At 35.9% G+C, this 19,424-nt stretch overlaps 1 protein-coding gene across 2 annotated transcripts in view; it reads right to left on the reverse strand.

Moving 5' to 3' along the window:
• Positions 1–18,849, reverse strand: part of LOC131551061 (cadherin-12) — a 174,614-nt gene extending 155,765 nt beyond the window's left edge. For both annotated transcript variants that reach the window (XM_058793674.1, XM_058793675.1), the window contains exon 1: positions 18,367–18,849. The gene's annotated coding sequence lies outside the window, so the exon portion shown is untranslated. The remainder of the gene's footprint in view (positions 1–18,366) is intronic.
• Between the last annotated feature and the right edge of the window lie 575 nt (positions 18,850–19,424).

Below are 19,424 nucleotides of genomic sequence, written 5' to 3' on the forward strand. Positions count from 1 at the left end.
ATAAATATTTTTTAAAACCTAATTTCACATTATCATTGCTTTATTCTGCTTGGGGTTATTTATGTATGTATGTATATATATATATATATTTATTTATTTATTTATCAGTATATGAATATTAACAGTACATTTGAATAAAAAAAATATATTTTATGTTATGTTTTATTATAGCATTTTACCATATGTTTAAATAATCTAAAACAAACAAACAAACATTTTAGCCTAATTTCACATTATTATTGTTTCATTATCCTTTGGATTGGGGTTTATTTATTAATTTATTTAAATCAGTATATCACTATCATTAAAAATTACTTTTAATAAAAATGATGTTTTTTACGTTTAAGTTAATCTTAATTATAATTTTAATGTTTTATACACAGCTAACTTTATATTTTAGGAACGGGGGTCACTTGTCACCAAGGGATTGTCATATTTGGGGATGTATGATATAGATAGATAGATAAATAGATAGACAGATAGATAGATAGATAGATAGATAGATAGATAGATAGATAGATCATGGTCTATGATATATGCATATATAAAGATACACTGTAGTTTTAATCACATTTGATGTTTTTTTTGTGCCATTCCCCCGCAAAAAAAAAAAAAGAAGAAAAAAAAAAGGGAAGGCTAAGAGTGTCTCTGACTTGCTTTAAAATATAATTGTTATAATCCAGAGTACAATAATAGATGCACTCAGAAAGATCAGCACTGCAGGCTAGAAGGCTCAAGAATCTCTGCGTGTATGAATTCTTTAATGGTTGCTTATGTTTAATGCTAAGACTAATCGGTGACCATCCTGAGATCAGGCAAATGTCACTGGTATTTACTCTGTTAAAAGCGAATCATGAGAGCGGGTAAGACCGTGACCCTGCAGGAAGGAAACATGAGAAGAAGAGAAAGCAGAAGCTGTAGGAAAAGAGAGAGAAATCTCTGTGATTGATGAACAAACACTGAGACTGTTTGCTCCTTCCATCCAGCTCAAGGGAAACAGAGAGCCAGGCCAAAATCTGAGCCAAGATGCCTCACTTCACTAAGGTTTGAGCCACTGCAGCAGGAGTGCAAAAACTAAATGAAATTTTGTATTTAATTATGAATCACAGAATACCTTTATTTGGGCACAAACATAATACCGTATTTGTGTGCTGTCCTTGTGCAAACTTGGAGCATATTTTTGCCATGATTTTAATTTGTAGCATCTGTAGCATAAGAAAGTAAAATGTCCAGTGTTTGACGCTAAATAGCATGTTTAATTTTCTCTGAAACAGTTAAACGTGACTCAAACATGATCATTGTATTACGTTGTTTGTTATACTTATCATAGCAGTTCAAAAAAAATAAATGTCTGGTGAGTTACAGTAAAAGGTTAATGCTCTATAGCGTTTCAAATTAATGTACCACCTACCCTAAGCTCAACCCTAAACCTAACCAAAAAGTCTTAACAAAAGTACATATGAGATTAAAATGCATTTTCTGAAACAACCATGCCATTTTAGCTTCCTCATACAAGGCTTTGAGCTCTATTGTGAAGTATCGTGAATGGTTTTTAAATGGAACTCATAACCAAGCTCTCCATCTCAAGTGCAATAATGTAAGTTTACTACATCCAAAAAGCCATACATAAGGCCCTAGTTATGTAATGCAAATGTCAAAATGTATTAGTTTACTAATCATGAACTATACCTAAAGTTTTTTTGTTTTGTTTAGTTTTGTTTTTGTTTTTTGCGGTTATATCATGAGTATTGTGCAAGAAACAGCTCAAAAATAAGCCTTATCCATCGATAATTGGCCCTGTAATCGTAATTTGTATGAAGGGGAACAAAAGTTCTTGGTGTTTTGCTGCCTCTAGTGTTCATTTCACCTGGAAATGACAGTGGAATTTATGTATAGGTATGTTTTTGCAGTTTTATGCAGTCACGCATTTCCAATGAGCTTGGGTAAATGTATATTAGCATAAACTTATTATATTGCATTATTTAATTCTGAATGGTCAATCGTGACATTCAGTGGTATAAAACTTCATTATAATAACTGCTGAACTGTATGTTGGATCTTTGTTGTTGTAAGAGGAAGATAATCCTGTCATACTGGCTTTGATGGTGAAATGAGGTCAAATGGAGTAAGCAAGTATATTTATATTCTCATGAAATTCAGCTTTGTTGTAGATCAGACAGATGACACATCAACAGATGTAAAACCACTCGGATGATACGCTTCAAATGAACAGTTGATTTTCTGATGAAATCCAGCACACCACTGAAAAACTTTATGTATTTATATATCACATCATATATAGAAGGTAATTGAATGTATATACTGCACTGTATACACTATTCATTTTCTTTAAAAAAATAAATTCCTGACCCATTGGACTGGGAAATGACTTAATCAGGGGAAACGCTTTTTCCTCTTAATGAAATGAAGATAGGTTTTGGCATGCATGGATATAACCTCAAATTTTCTGTGACATTCAGCAGCAGATGAAATATTAATTTCAAAGAGGTAGGAAAGGGCTCTGGTGAAATGCATGATTAGAAAGTAATACTTATTCATACTGACAACCTGTGTTTAAAATGAGTATTTTCAGTCAAAGGCTTCACTTTGGCCTTAGTTGTGTTTAAATAATGTGGTCAGCATTAGTAATCTAGACAGATGCAGTAATATATGAATATTTTTAGTGAGTTGGATCTTTCCTCTGTCTTCCATTTCCAGATAATTACACAGTTTCCAAGGATTAATGCACCTCTAAATAGTCTTAAGTCAAATCATGGTATTCATGTTATTTCAGCTTCTCGAATGCATTCACAAAATTGTCATGCTTAGAAAATCCTGTATTATTTTTCATCAGCAGTCATACACACTCAAATTTAACTTCAGTCTCATAATATCAGACACAATTTCTGACGGCTGTGCTAGCTAGAGGGCTCTTTGTGATGGACAAGTGCAAGACAATTTGTGGGGTGGCACTCAGTGCTGTCACTCAAACTATCAACTGCCTTCCACTGCAGCTACAAACAGTCAACTGTCTTCCATGAACATGTAGCTCAGCTGCTAATGCATTGCACTTGTAACTAGTTTCACTTCTACATAGTTTTAGGCATATTTATTGTGTTTTGATGCAAATATCATATTCGTTCATTTTAGACAAAAATTGCCATTTTTGGTGACATATAACATTTTTAATTGACAAGGAAGTGCTAAATGCAACATGACTTACACATGCTGATTAGTACATAACTCAGTCCAAGTGTACTTGTGCATTTGCATCATTTTGTGCAGATGTAAGTTATAATATTACATTTATGTTGTGTACTGTATTTGAATTATACTACTGTTCAAACACTTTCGTTCAAAAGTTTGGTGTCGGTAAAATTTTTTTAATTTTATTTATTTAATGTCTCTTATGGTCACCAAGGCTGCAGTTATTTGAAATACAATCAATCAATCAATCAATCAATCAAAATCTTAATATTATCAATTATATTTTTTCAGTATTCTTTGATGAATATGAAATTCAAAAGAACAATATTTATTTGAAATAAAACATTTTAAACATTATAAAAGTCTTATCAGTTTAATGCATCCTTACTGAGACAAGTAATTGCTTAATAATAAATAATAAAAATATATATTTTGAACAATATTGTATATATGATTATTTGAATCATATTATTTTTAGATTTTTCATTTTTCAAAAATCATTGTTAGTGTATTATCATTATAAATATCATATTTTTAATATCACATTATCATATATATATATATATATTAGTGGTGGGCATAGATTAATTTTTTTAATCTAGATTAATCTCACTGTAATCTTGGAATTAATCTAGATTAATCTAGATTAAAATGGCTCATTTGAATTCTGCCAAGTAGATCAGAATAAGTTCACTACTAGTAGTAAACAACTAGCAGTCATCAAGAATTTAATATTGATAATAACATTGAAGACATTGTATGATTATTCCTTAAAGGTTTTAATAGTTTTAGTAGTAGTAGCCTATTACGTTCTGCCCAATGTCTTCAAGTGAAACCGAACTTTTATTTTGACGGGTTGCCGTGAGGATAGTTTTTCTCAAATGAAACGCTCGAATGCTCATGAAGTGACTCTCAGAGCAGTTCTGGAGATGTTGTTCGTGTATTTATGTCCTCATTATTGAGACGACAGACGTTAATATCGCCGCAAGCCAGCCTCACACAGGCTTCTGTATGAGTAGTGAACAAACCCGCGCGTCTGCGCCATACATTAACACAGAGACACACAGAAGTCATATTTAAATAGACGTTTCGCGGCTTAATATTTACAAATAGGAGTGGGAGTGTGCTCACTTGTGTGTGCGCTTACGTTTGTTTGTGTGTGTGTGTGTGTGTATGTGCGGACCGGGACGGAACTCCGCTGTGCGCGCGATACAGAGAGCGCGACCATGTAACGTAGAGACAGAAATGACTTGCCGATTTCCATTGGGAAGCTTCTTAAAATAAATTTTCCTGAAGCAAGCCGGCGACTTCATAGCTGCATCCATGTTAGCACGCATACACACAGGTTCGAAGACTCGTTCTCGCCCCTACAGTGCAATTCGGCTAGGTATACATCCGGCTAAAATATCAAGGTGAAAGTCATCATAGCTTGCGTAGTATAGACCCAGCTCCCAACCCAACTTTGAGAATAGATTAACGGCGATATTTTTTATCGCCCGATAAGAGTCTCACGTTAACGTAGCACGTTAACGCCGATAACGCCCACCACTAATATATATATATATATATATATATATATATATATATATATATATATATAATTTTATTTTATATATATATTTTTTAATCTGCAGTGTTACATTTTTGGATTATCAGTATTATGCTCATTTTTATCACATTGCCTTTGACAAAAAAAAAAAAAAAAAAAAACACTGTTAATGAACATTTCATCAGTAATTTTGTTGAAAATATTAACACTAGTCAAGGGTTTGATTCACAGTGAGCACCCACACACTCTCAAATGCCAAATGTGTACATGTAAATACAGTATCTTCCATTAATAAATCATAATGCATGTTCAGAGAGATTGAAGGTAATTGTCTGAGCTCATGCAGGCCAGAGTTGAGTTTATATATCAGATGAGTCTTCTCTCAGTTTGACACAGAAAATCTATTCATAGAGAACCCCTCAGCATGGCTTGACAACTTCCAGGTATAGATGAGAGTGAATATGTATGGATGATATTGATGTGACACTTTGGGGCGTTTGTCTGAAAGTAGCATCTCTAATGCTTTGAAGTTGCTTCATTGATTTTGTTTAGTCACCGCTTGTGGCTGAGACTCTCTCCTTGTCGCCCCTTCTTCCCTCTTCGCTTCCTCTTATTTTTATTGTTTTTGCACAACAACCACTTCAAGCTTTTGATCATTCAGCAGAATTTGGCCTTTCTCTTTTCCATACTATCCCTTCTGCCATTCAGAAAGGGTAAAAGAGAAAGAAGGAGTCACAGAGAGAGAGAGAGAGAGAGAGAGAGACTGTAATATGGCTGGGGGAAAATAGTCAGAGCCCATCTCAGAGGACCATTAGACTCTTCCCCACTTCCCCTCGTCCGTAAACTAATAGTCATTCACCTGGTTGACAGGAAATCTTTCCCCTGGTGCCGATGGGCGATGGCTGGGTTATGTTTAAGGTTACAAAGCCTCGGAGGAGAGCATCAGTTCTGCAGGCCTCCTCTAGCATTCCTGTGAGCCATGGGGCTTCATCGCCGACCCCAGACTGATGAATGCAGCTAAAGCGGTAAGAGAGATGTGCTGCACAAATGTCTGTCAGTCTGAGAGGATATATTGCAGCTGCAAAGACGAGTTGTTGAGAGTTTATCTGGAGGCCGATTACTAGCCACAGCCTCAGACAGCACACCCACAGAGAGTCTGATGCATATTGTGCATGAGAAAAAACTAAACAAAAAACGTGTGAGTGAGTTTCACAACCAAAAGTTCTAGTCTGATTGGCCATGAATGTCATCTATCTATCTATCTATCTATCTATCTATCTATCTATTGATTGTTATCTATCTATCTATCTATCTATCTATCTATCGTTTTGTCGTTCTATTTACTGCTATCTATATCTATCATCTATCTATCTATCTATCTATCTATCTATCTATCTATCTATCTATCTATCTATCTATCGTTTTGTCGTTCTATTTACTGCTATCTATATCTATCATCTATCTATCTATCTATCTATCTATCTATCTATCTATCTATCTATCTATCGTTCTATTGACTGCTATCTATCTATATATCTATCGTGCTATCGTTCTATTGATTGTTATCTATCTATCTATCTATCTATCTATCTATCTATCTATCTATCTATCCTCCAAATTCTCCAAATCAGCAAGCTTAGTTTTTCTTGTTAAACATTTTTGTTCAGTTTTACTGCCTTTAATTCACATTTAAATAGCAATTCTCTATCCTGTTTGCTACCTCAATTCAATGCAAATTTTGTTTCAATTCAAAATTCAAATAAAATTCATTTTCATATCAATTCAGGATGTCACACAACCCTGTTGCACGTTGTTTCATCACATTTGCTTGCCTCTAGTGTAAGTGATACTGCAAGGTTAACTCTCATACTGTCTATACGGATAGAGTTCAGTGTATGTTTGGAAATGTCATTCTGAGATTGATCCAAATGCAGCATATGTGGCAGTATATGCAGACACACAATAACGCTCTTTCTATTTTACACACGAGTGCTCACACATTTTTTGTCCCTGCTGCAGAGGTGATGTTTTCTGCATGGCTCTGGTAGGACTTCAGCCAGTTAGTTTCTGTCTGGATGTTGTTTCACTGCGTGGGTTTCACTTCGGCCCAGGCAAACCCATGAATATATTCAAAATTTCTTCAACAGCCTGAACCCATCAGCTATCCAAATGGCACTGTCCTTTGACAGATATTCAAATAGGGGGGACAACTCATAAATTACACCTCATGCAATTTCAGTGTGTTGGAAGAGATAAAAAGAAATTATCCATGTAAAATACTGAAAAGTATCAAAGCCACGCAGATATATGAGTTAACAGTACTAGGACAGAACAAGTGGAGAATGTCACTGCACACAGAGCATCCACAGAAAGAAGAGAGGAAGGTTTAAAAAGGAGAGATATCATGGCACGGCATGTGAACCGCATGCTGTTGAACAGAAATGAACCATGCAGAGAGGAATGCAAATGATACACATTTTTTAAACTTCCATAATCTGACACACAACTAAAACTGAATATTTGGTGATAAATAATGCAGGGTGGGACTTTATTTTATCAGTCTGGGTTTGATTTTACTGAGAAAACTGGTGAATAACAAATCTACTAACCTAGTTGCATTTTGACAAAGGCTTGCTTGAAAAAAATTAAGAAACATAAAAGGCATAGTGCATCCAGAAGTAAAATTGTCTTTATTTACTCAACCTGCTGCTGTTCCAAACCTGGATGAATGTATTTCTTCTGTTCAGAACAAAAACAAAAAACAAACAAAAAACAAAAAAACAAGGAATTTTGGAAGTCCACTGACTTCCAGTTTTTGTTTCCCTACTATGGAAGTCAATGGCTACTGTCAACTGTTTAGTTACCAATATTCTTGAACATATCTTCTTTTATGTTCCACACAAGAAAAAAAAAAAAAACTCATACAGGTTTGGCACAACCTGAGAGTGAGGATTTTTTGGAAGACTATATTTTTAGATGATATGTTATTAGATGTCCTCTTCTGTGCAACCTTGGTTACATCAGAAAAGTTGTTTCAAAAGCTGAGAAAATAATTTTTTTTGAAAGGTTGTGAAAACTTTTTTTCTTAAAAAATAAATAAATAAAAATACCCTACTGATGAATCATGCACAAAAATAACAGGACTGTTCATTTGAAGGGACAAAAAAAAAAAAACGACAACAACAACTAAAGAGGGTAAATTTGGATTTCACATTATCTTTTCACATTGCAGAAGATGTTTTTTTTTTTTTTTTGCCATCTTTTTTAGTTATTTATTTGTCACTGTCTTTAACTTCCTTTATTCTTCTTCCAAGCCACCTCTGCATTGGCAAAGGATTTCTCTACATCCCACCTTTTCTTGCTTTTCTTTCTCTCAATGGAAATGCAATAACGTGATATCTTCATTGTCTGCAAACCCTTGGAGAAAATGCAGAGAACGAGAAAGAGGGATTAAAAAGGGGGAAAGATGTTTGATGCTTAGTTGAAGTATTTATCTATTACACAAAGGCATCAGAGTGAAATTCTAGTTAGTATGTAGATGCGTTGAAGCATGAGTGTTCATGCTACTGCCGTGTAGTGTGTGTACGAGTAGCTGCTGGAAACGAGCAGGGAGGATGGAGACAAATCAATATAAACGATGGGGAGAAGTGGCTATCATTCAGGGGGGAAACAGGTGCAATATCTCTCTCAGATAGGAGCCCATCCATCACAGCCAGACTTTAATTTGAGATGTTTAGGCCCCCTTCTGCTGATTGTCTCACAGTGTGTGTGTGTGTGTGTGTGTGTGTGTGTGTGTGTGTGCGTGCGTGTGTAGGGGTGGCAGGTGGAGGGTGACAGTGAGGGGTTACATGTTCAAAATAAAGCAAAAAAGCTTGAAAATGGTAGAAAAGCTGAGGTCTGATGGTGAAAAAAAGACACATGTGAAAGTGATGGAAATTAGGAAAAAAAAAAACGCAGTGGCTCTGCTCTAGTGCCAAGTGAACTGCCTTTCTGTTTGCTACAAAGAGAGTTTCTGAACTGTAATGGACTGATTTGAAATGTTCCAAATACATTGCAGCTCTCTGTGTTACACAAATAGCACTCTTCCTGCAAAATACCACCCTTCTTGCACTCTTCTGTAGCTAAGGTAAAACATCTTCTTACATTTGCCAGTTGCCAGACCTTTATAGTCATTGAAAGGTTTGGGCTCAGTAAATGTTTTTATTTTATACATATAAAAACATATTATACATATTTATACATAATGTTTTCATTTTATAAAATTATTTTATACTCCCCAAGATTGCATTTATTTGCACCTTGCAAAAATACAGTGAAAACAGTAGAGTATAAATGAAATAGTAGACAAATAGAGTAGAAATACATAGGATTGTAATTTGGATTTTTACAAAATGTAAATTGCAAAATGCTATTTATTTATTTTAAAATACAATTATTATAATGTTTGGTGTCAGAAAGCGGTCTCTTACGCTCACCAAGGTATATTTTAATATATTTTAAAATATAATTTATTCCTGTGTTAGCAAAGCTGAATTTTCAGTAAATATTACTCCAGTGTCACATGATCCCTCAGAAATGATTCTAATTTGTTGATTTGGTGAAAACAGTTGTGCTGCTTTATATATATATATATATATATATATATATATATATATATATATATATATATATATATATATATATATATATATTTGTGGAAACTCTCTGCAACATTGTACATGTCTTTACTGTCTATTTTAACCATTTTAATATATTCTTGTTGAATAAAAGTATTAATATATTTACAATAAACAAATATATAAATAACCTCCAAATCCCCCAAATTGTGTACTGCTACCACTACAAGAACACACAATTAGTAGAAAAATACATACTAGATAAAACAGACCACTATTAAACTATGTCTTGTTTATATTTTTAGGCATCAAGTCCATTTTAAGTTTATAATACATAAATATTTATTTAACTCCATCTGCCATCTATTTTTGTAGCTTGTTGCAAAGCATTATGGGATTGCATTCTTTTTGAAGGACATATGCAATGCTGCCTTTGAATTTGGCTAAAAGAAAGCATTTATAATGCCTAGCTACATAGGCAGCTCAGTAGCTTTTGGAACAGAGTCGGTAAACGATGTATTGTTGCCTCAACCTTGAAACGCGTCAAAATGATTTTCATTCTCTTTTACGTTTTTTTAGGCTGCTATCAGTTGAATAGATGCATCGGAGATGGTGCATTATACGTTTGAAGACTTTCAGAATAGAAGTAGCAATGTCACGGCGGCGAAGGATATATCTGTAACCGTACCAAGGTGACATCTCAATTGTGTGCGAGCAGACGCGTGCACACGAACGCACACACGCAAGCAGCTCTGCCTGTGATAAAACACTGTAGAAATGAGTCCCTTTATTGAAGCTTTAAACTACATATGGCCCAAGGTGAAGGGAGTCCAAATAATCTCAATTATTGATCGGCTTTGGGCAGAAGGCTCTCCGCAGGAGTGTTTGCGGCACTGAGTGTTGATGGCAGGCATATCCGGATGAGTGATCTGGTCGGATCTCTCGCTCTGGATGAAAATGATAATGGATACTCTGATACACACACACATACACATCCAAGTTCAATACCAGGAGCTATCATCGCTGCAGACACGAAGGAGGGTGAGAGCTGCTGCTCTGTCCTTCCATTAAAATTACATGGGTGAAGAGAAAAGAATAGAGACGGGAAAGCAAGAAGTAGGATCCTAGAAAGGGTTAGAGATGCAGGAAGAAAATAAAGAGATTAGAAAAACCAGAACACAGAAAAAAGAACTTATAGTTACAGTTCACTTAATAAATGAAAATTCTGTCATCATTTTTTCACCTTCATGCTGTTCCCTGTTTGACTTCCTTTTTTCTGTAGAGGACAAAAGAATACATTTTAAAGACGGTGCTATTTTCATCAAAATAAACGGTGATTTAAGCTTTCAAGCAACAAAAAGGCATCATAAAATAAGTCCATATGACTCATGCTGTATATATATCTTCTGGATTCATATGATATGCAGCATTTTGTGAAAAAAAAAAAAAGACCTTCGACAATCTTTTCCTCAAATAATCTGTTTTTCTTTGTGACTAGAATATTGTGAGTTGAACCAGATCAGTCGGATACATTAATGAATCATCTAGACTGGATTCCGATTCACATTCTGAATCGAATACTGATGATTCAAGTGATTCATTCAGGAATCGAACATATAAAGGTGCATCTAAAAAAAAATGAATATCGTGAAAAAAGTTCTTCTTTTTTTTTGTAACTCATTTCAAAAAGTGAAACTTTTATATATTCTAGATTCATTACATGTAAAGTAAAACATTTCTTTCTTTTTTTTTATTTAATTATTTTTATTTAATTTTTTTCTGATGATTAGAGCTTACAGCTCATGAAAGTCAAAAATACAGTATCTCAATATATTAGAATATTTCCTAAGATCAATAAAAAAAAAAAAAAAAAGGATTTGCAAAACATAAAAGTTTAAGTTCTTTAAAGTATGTTCATTTATGCACTCGATACTTGGTCGGGGCTCCTTTAGCACAAACTCCAGCATCAGTGAGGCGTGGCATGGAAGCGATCAGCCTGTGGCACTGCTGAGGCACTATTGAGCCTTCAGCTCACCTATATTGTTGGATAGACTGTTTATCATATTTCTCTTGAAAATAACCCATAGATTCTCTATGGGGTTCAGGTCAGGCATGTTGGCTGGCCAATCAAGCACAGTAATATCATGGTCAGCAAACCACTTGGAAGTGGTTTTGGCACTGTGGGCAGGTGCTAAAGTTCTGCTGGAAAAGGAAATCAGCATCTCCAGCAGATGGAAGCATAAAGTCCTCCAAAATCTCCTGGTAGACAGCTGCATTGACTTTGGACTTGATAAAACACACTGGACCAACACCAGCAGACGTCACAACACCCCAAATCATCACTGACTTCAGAAACTTCACACTGGACTTCAAGCAACATGGATTCTGTGCCTCTCCACTCTTCCTTCAGAGTCCAGACCTTGATTTCCAAATGAAATGCAAAATTGACTTTTATCTAAAAAGAGGACTTTGGACCACTGAGCAACAGTCCAGTTCTTTTTCTCCTTAGCCCAGGTAAGATGCTTCTGACGTTGTTTCTGTTTCAAAAGTGGCTTGGTAGCTCTTTTCCTGAAGACGTCTGAGCGTGGTGACTCTTGATGCACTGACTCCAGATTCAGTTCTCTCCTTGTGAAGCTCTCCCAAGTGTTTGAATCAGCTTTGCTTGACAGTATTCTCAAGCTTGCGGTCATCCCTGTTGCTTGTGCACCTTTTCCTACCCAATTTCTTCCTTCCAGTCAACTTTGCATTTAATATGCTTTGATAATGAGCTGTAAGCTCTAATCATCAATATTAAAAGAAAGAAAAAAAAAAAAAAGAAAAAAAAACGAAAAAAAAAAAAAAATTTTTTGAAATGCTTTACATGTAATGGATCTAGAATATTTGAAAGTTTCACTTTTTGAAATGTTACAAAAAAAGAGAACCTTTTCACGGTATTCTAATTTTTGAGATGCACCTGTAAGTCATCTACAATGTTGCATCAGAATATAATATATGAGTCATATGGAGCACTTTTATTTATTTTATTTTATTTAATTTTATTTTATTTTTTAAATCTGCAGTGCTCATGTATTGTAATTTATTGGAAAAGAGCATTGAAAACATGCTTTAAATTTTCCCTTTTATTCACACAGTTTTGGAGCAACTTGAGGGTGACTAAATGTTGACAGAGGTGTCATTTTTGGATGAAATATTCCTAGAAGTAAGGCCTTGTTGACTTTAGATTAATTTGTGGTAAAAATTCCAAAAGTATTTATTTACTGAGTCTTTCTCTTTAGTAAGCTGTTGACCGTTTTAATATTAAGTGAATTGAACCAGAGAGGTCTGATTCATTAATCAATCATTCAAACTGGATTCTGATTCTCATTCTGAACCAAATCTACTAATGATTATAATGATTCCCTCGAGAACTGAATAATTAATAATTAATATAATTTCAGTCTCCTTACCAGTCAGCTATTGTGTTGTATAATCATATGGAGCACTTTTATGATGAATTTGTATGAAATCAGTGGCGATTTACTGTAATTTCGTCAAAGGAGCATATAAAATAATTCTTCAATTGTTTCCCTTTTGTGTTCAGCGGAAGAAAGGCATACAGTTTTGGGAAGACATGAGGGTAAGTAAATGATGACAGGTCTGTCATTTTTGGATGAACTATTCCTTTAATTGCCTAAGGCCCTCTTGACTTTGGCATTAGATATATGTAGCATTTTTTTTTCATGTATATTTAAAAAAAAAATAAAAAAATACTGACATTTCAGTAGGCTGTTATTTGTTGTAACTGCAATTACAATGATTCCGATTCATTAATAATCATTCAGACTGAATTCCGATTCTTATTCTAAACAGAATCTCCTGATAATTCCAACGATTCATTCAGGAACTGAACATTGTGACTATATGTCAACTTTTTCAGTGAATAGTAAGTTCAACTTCAGCAGCCTCTTCCAGTCAGCTATTGTGTTGTACACGAGTCACATGGGGCATTTAAAGAGCCTTTTCTGAGGCTTGAAAGCTTCACTTCCCATTTATCATAATTTAATAGAAAATAGCATAGAAAAACATTCTTCAAATGTTTCAGTTTCATGTTTTGCAGAAAGTTCTATAGTTTTGGACTGACACGAAGGTGAGTAAGTGATGACAGAGCTGTCATTTTTGGATGAACAATTCCTTGAACTGTCTGAGGCCTTGTTGACTTGGCATTAGAAAGGTTCAGCTGGCCTGTTGCGTCACCTCTCTGCCACCCATTCAGTCTCCAGGATATCTGAAGGCCCTCGTCAATCACACAATAAGTACACGGGATTACTGTGGATCTTTCCAGCAGCCCACGGCAGCGTGCGGCACACCAGAGAGGATATCCTCCTCTGTACAGCACTGCCCAGCCATTCACACCTTCAATGCTCTTGCACTGCATCAGCGATGGCTTTCTTAAAAGAGAGAGCTTATTCAGCTGCATTATGCATTGAGATCGCTTTAAGAGAGAACCAGAGATAAGCGGCTCAGGTTTGTGTGAATGAAAAGAGCCATTGGGCTGGTTGAAATAAGGAACTTGATGCTTTGGAGTGTAAAGGGAGTGTGAAGTGACTAAAAAGTGTGTAAAGGATGTGTTGTGAAGTATCTGCCATATCATATGCTTCAGCAGCATGTTCTCTTCTCTGAAGTCCACTTATAATGTTAAAGGTTTCTTGCAGCAGAAACAGTAATCTTTTAGTTTTTCATGACCATTTGTCTCCTTCTTTGTGACCTTTAGATGGAAACAAAGCTACATATTTTAGCTACTGTTCCATTAGTATTTATACAGTACATAAATGCCTTTTTGAATGTGAAATGAGTAACTGCAATTACAAGCTGTGGGTTTGCTGTGTATTGCTGATGTTTCTAAAATAAGTCTCTCATGCGCACCAAGCCTGCATTTATTCAAAATTACTGTAAAAACAGCAATACTGTGAAATATTATTGCAATTTAGACTTTTTTCTATTATTATTATTATTTTACGTATTTTATTCTGTGAAGGCAAAGCCGAATTTTCAGCAGCCATTAATCCAGTCTTATGTGTCACATGATCTTTCAGAAATAATTCTAATATACTAATTTGTTGTTTTTTAAAAGGACATAATTTGTTTGATATATAATAACAATGCAAAATCATTACTATCTCTTTTCAATTTAATTGTTCCTTGCTGAATAATAGTATTAATTTCTTAAAAAAATAACACAAAACAATACATGCAGAAATATGAAAAGGTTTTTTAATAAACATTGTTTTAAATGAGAGAATCTGCCAAATTAGATGATACCTGTTTATAATTTAATCAAATTTTACCACAACATTTATTTTATTCTAATTTTGTTATTACTTATTTATTTATTTTCCATTTTCAGGAGGATAGTGATCATGTATTATAGTGATTTCATCCCTGTGCTTAATTCCAAAGTAGTTTTACCATGTTACAACAATTCCTGGTCTTTCATTTGCTCACCTCTATCATTAGGATCCTTCAGAAGGACACAGAGAGCCACAAAAGAACAAAATCTAATGGACTTCCCCACATCTGAATACAATGTCAGAAAAATAAATGTGCAAAAATGTACCTTTAACTCATCTATACCTTCGTACCCACACCCAATGGGTGCATGTTACTACCTTAAGGTACCCTTTTAATGGGTAGTTAAGGTACAAATGTATTTCTTTTAGATGTTTTTTTTTTTTTTTTTTTTCCTGACAATGTGTCAGCTGGAATGTTTCTTGTGTTTGGGAATAATAGACAAGTTGCTTACCTCCAAATAGGTGTTATGTATATACGGGCTGTCATATGTGTATATGTGTTTTCTGAATGACCCATTTTTGAAGCTTATTTCCATAATGGTCTGGTTGGACTGGGAACAGCGTGTCTACATTTTCCATTGAATTATTTTATTTCAAAAGAGCACGTAAAACCTTTGGTCCATGATATGGTGTTTAATTTGATTGTTGTATGGAGATGGATAGGCTGGGGGTTTTATGGGAATGGTGAAGGGGTTCAAGGTTAATCTGGACGCTTGGGTCTATAGTACACGCACACACACTCACATATATCAGTGTGTCCAGCTGTTATTGACCCTTGTGTTCATGTCCCTGGACCCGTGCCACTTCATGTCATCACTCCCTCTCAATTCCAATTGAATTCTGATGAGAGGGACATAGGGACATGTCAAATCTTGTGCTCACGTTCCCCTCCGTCTCAGGGTTCCCATCTGCTTTGAGCTGATTAGACCTCATTTAGCTCACCCTCAAAGCCGTCTCTCCCTCAGAGCTGTCTCCCTCCCTCTGTGCTGATCGTCTCTCTCGGATATGTCTGTCTCTTGTGTTACCAACTGGTCAAAAGAGGATTCCTCATTAAACCCAATGCTAGCGCATCTGCTATAGCTCGCTCTGGGGAATTGGACTCTTGTTGGGACACGGCTTTGTTTTCACCAGTAACTCAGATCACTAGGAGCTTTGCTTCTTCTACTGTCTGCTCTGATCTTGAGCACAAAAAGCAAACCGAGACCTGCCAGCTCAGGGTTTCTAAAGTAAGTTCAGGAGGGATCTTTGGATTGTCCCTGCCTACTGATTTCAGACACTGATTGAAGCCCGCCATTCCTCGTCTTTGTAAAGGCTGGCTTGATCCAGGAAGAGATAGGATGCGTTTCGGCATCATCTGTGAGTTAAATTCTGTCCACTGACTGCTGTGCATTCATCTTTTTTTTTTATTTTTTTGTCCTAGAGTGTCCCACAAATCCGTGCAACCTTTAACAGATGGTCGAGATCAGCTTTTTTTTTTTTTACTGTGGGACATTTGCAATGCCGCAACAGATCAAATGAAAATAGGTGGATAATACTGTTTGAGATGGCCCGATATTTTGTCATATAGCACATCACGTCCTCTCATTTATGACAGCTAGAGATGGAGTCTGGATGAATTTAAGTGGATATCACAGCTCACCTCCTATTATTTTTAATGCCGTTTTCTACTTTGTGGTTTATTCTAGGAATGCTGATGCAGAATTTTACTACTCAGAAGGGATTACGCCACACCGCCCCTAACACACACACATCAACAGCTGCCACAATACAGTTGTACAAACAACCAATGAAAATTATAGATATGATGTCTCTGAGGGAAAACTCAATGCCAGAGTGTGATTCTATATTTGGTTACACTTGCCACAATAATGAGTAATTCTGACACTCCTGAAGTGCTTTACAAACAGATATATATATATATATATATATATATATATATTAAATCTACAGATGATGTTCATTTTGCATCTCAGTGCATCTGAAGTGTTTCCCACAAGGTAATATGATGTTAGAACAGTGCAACAACTTGTACAATGGGCTCCAAATATATGAGACCACTTGCGAAAACTACTCTGTTTTGCATTTTTTGTCATCTAATACAACCCTTTTCCTTTAAAATTGTATTATTAGCGTAACAATCTGACTTGAACTGGAACATTTTGGAAACATCTGCATGAATTTAACAAGAGTAAAACCTGATGATCGATGTTCTCCAGCATGATTTCAAATGTTCCAAAGAGCATCTTGTGGTTCATTGAAAGCAAGGACATCTGGTCTTCTGCATAAAGGAGTTCACTTGGTTAATTTCATAAATTGTTTACATTTGATGAGCAGGTGTCTAAAGAAATATTTTGAGTAAATGTGAAAAAACATGCTTTACTCAATTTAAGTTGTAACTTGTTTTTATGATTTCTAGGTTTAAATGGAGGTACATTTATTATTATTATTATTATTATTATTTAATGTTGAGATATTTTCCAGGCGTGAATTAATAATAATAATAATAATAACTATTATTATTATTCCTCTGTTGTTGTCAGGGTATTATAAAAGGTAAATTGTGCATTCTCAGCTATCACATAATTCTTGCATTTGTTTATCCAGAAAAGCAAGGCACATCTGCCTCACTAGAAACAGAAATACAGTAGACTGCATTTTTTTTTTTTTTTTTTTTGTGTGATTCATTTACCTCAGCAACACAGAGACCGCTTGAGGTCTAATCTCTCTCGCATGTCACAAATTCCATAATCTCTGTGAGATTAAATTAACATGTACATAAACATCAGACCCCGGCACTTGGTACATGAATATCTCTATTAATAGTATGACAATGATGTGTGAGAAACAAAGACTTAACAAGTGCATTATGCGGATTAAGTCTAGTTCTCTTTTATAATTCACAACATGCCAAAACTGTTCATTGCACTGCTGCTTCATCTGGGAACAAACTGTCAGGGAAACACTGCATTTTAGAGCCACTTGAGATATCCAGCATTGCCAGTAATTTGTCTTTTCGAGTCCTCAAAAGCACTTGAAGCAGGTCCTTGATGTTGCCCAAATGTCTCTCGGTAGCAGCTCTTTTTTTTTTTTTTTTTAAACCTGTGATTCACTACTTTGTGGCAGTGAGAAGCAAAGCGCACACCTGCTTTTATATGTAAATGTTGGCTCACACTCATAATTGAAGCTCACACACACTTCAGGTATGAGTGTTTGCACTGGTGGGTTGCAATCAGGACTTCCACTCCAATCTCTGTGAGCATCAAGCCAGTTTTTACCTCGCTCTGAAGAGTCGGGCAGCAAAACAACCTTCCCTCAGATCAGTCTGCACAGTCAAGCTCTCGTCTTTCCAAAAAAAACGAGGGCAAAAACTGTTAGTTCTAAAGGGTGCAGGGATTAATCATGGGCTTGTTTCCTTCCGGAGTCTTAGCACTGAAAGTATTTCATCTTACATGGCTATATGATGGGGGATAAACACTCATAATTGAAGATGTTGACAGTTAGTGATTTAGCTGGAGCTTGAGAGGAACCCAACACTTACACCAAGAGTTATATGAGCTATCTGTTTTTGCTCGAGGCTCCCTAACTCTTCATTATTGCCCTTGTAAGAAAGTCCACATCAGCAAAACACACACAGATTCAAGGGATTTGAGCACAGAAAACGTCCTACCTTAACTGAGTCCTTTTCCACCAGCAGAAATAGATGGATGGAGGCTTGAAATCAGTAAAATCCAAATGCTTCACAAACTCTCCTTCATCTGCCCCTCAACCTCTTTCCCCTCTTCGTTTCACCTTGCCTTTGTTGTTTTAGTTCCTTGTTTTCTCATCTACTCTCTCTCTCCCAGGAGTCTACCGTTCTTGTTCATCCTGTACAGTACAGAAGCGGAGACAGATGCGCGTGCCGCTAGTGAGGAACGGAAAAAAGAGAGGTGAGCGAACGCGCGCGCGAGAGAGAGAGCGCGCAAAAGAGAGTGCCGAAGTGTATGTCCCTGCGGTTTTAGAATGAACAGTGTGTGCGTGTGTGAGAGAGAGAGTGACAGTGAGTGAGCTGGTCAGAGAGAAAAAGACCAAGCGGAATGAGGGAACGCTTTGCTGACTGGCTCGCTGGCTCGCGGCTCCGCGGTCCGTGGCGCGCGTGATTGGAGAGAGTGCGACCCCTGTCAGGTCTCCGGAGTGAGGGATCTTCATCAGATATATTAGAGAGATGGAGCCTCCCCTCCATTCCTCGTTCCCTCCCTTCACCCCTCCCTCTCTCCCTTCCGTCAGTCCCGCAGAGAAGCAGCGATCGGTGCGGTCATCGCAGGGATATGCTAATCATCCCGTTCTCACGGGAAACGTGTCCCTTCCAAACTAATTCACTTGCAGATGTCCTGTGTTAGTCTGGTTTGTTGGTCTCTGTCTGTGTATTATTTAGTTTTTTTTGTGCAGGTAAATAGTGGCCAGCGAGCTTGTGTGGGAATGAACTTGGCACAAGGCTACAATTCAGTTCCATAATTTAAATTGAGGGAACGGGATGCATTTGAATTTGAACTTGAAGTGAAATCCAAAGCAAAATAAACTATGCATTAATAATAATAATAATAATAATTTAACCCACTGTTTTATTAAACATAAAAAATAAAATAAAAACTCAATTTAGCAAATTATGTTCATAGAAATGTCTATTTAGGGAAAGTTTTGAGAAATTGTTGTGCATATAAACAGGCATAATTAGTCAAAATGTATAAT

The sequence above is a fragment of the Onychostoma macrolepis genome, chromosome 12 (assembly GCF_012432095.1).
Source record: "Onychostoma macrolepis isolate SWU-2019 chromosome 12, ASM1243209v1, whole genome shotgun sequence".
NCBI lineage: Eukaryota > Metazoa > Chordata > Actinopteri > Cypriniformes > Cyprinidae > Onychostoma > Onychostoma macrolepis.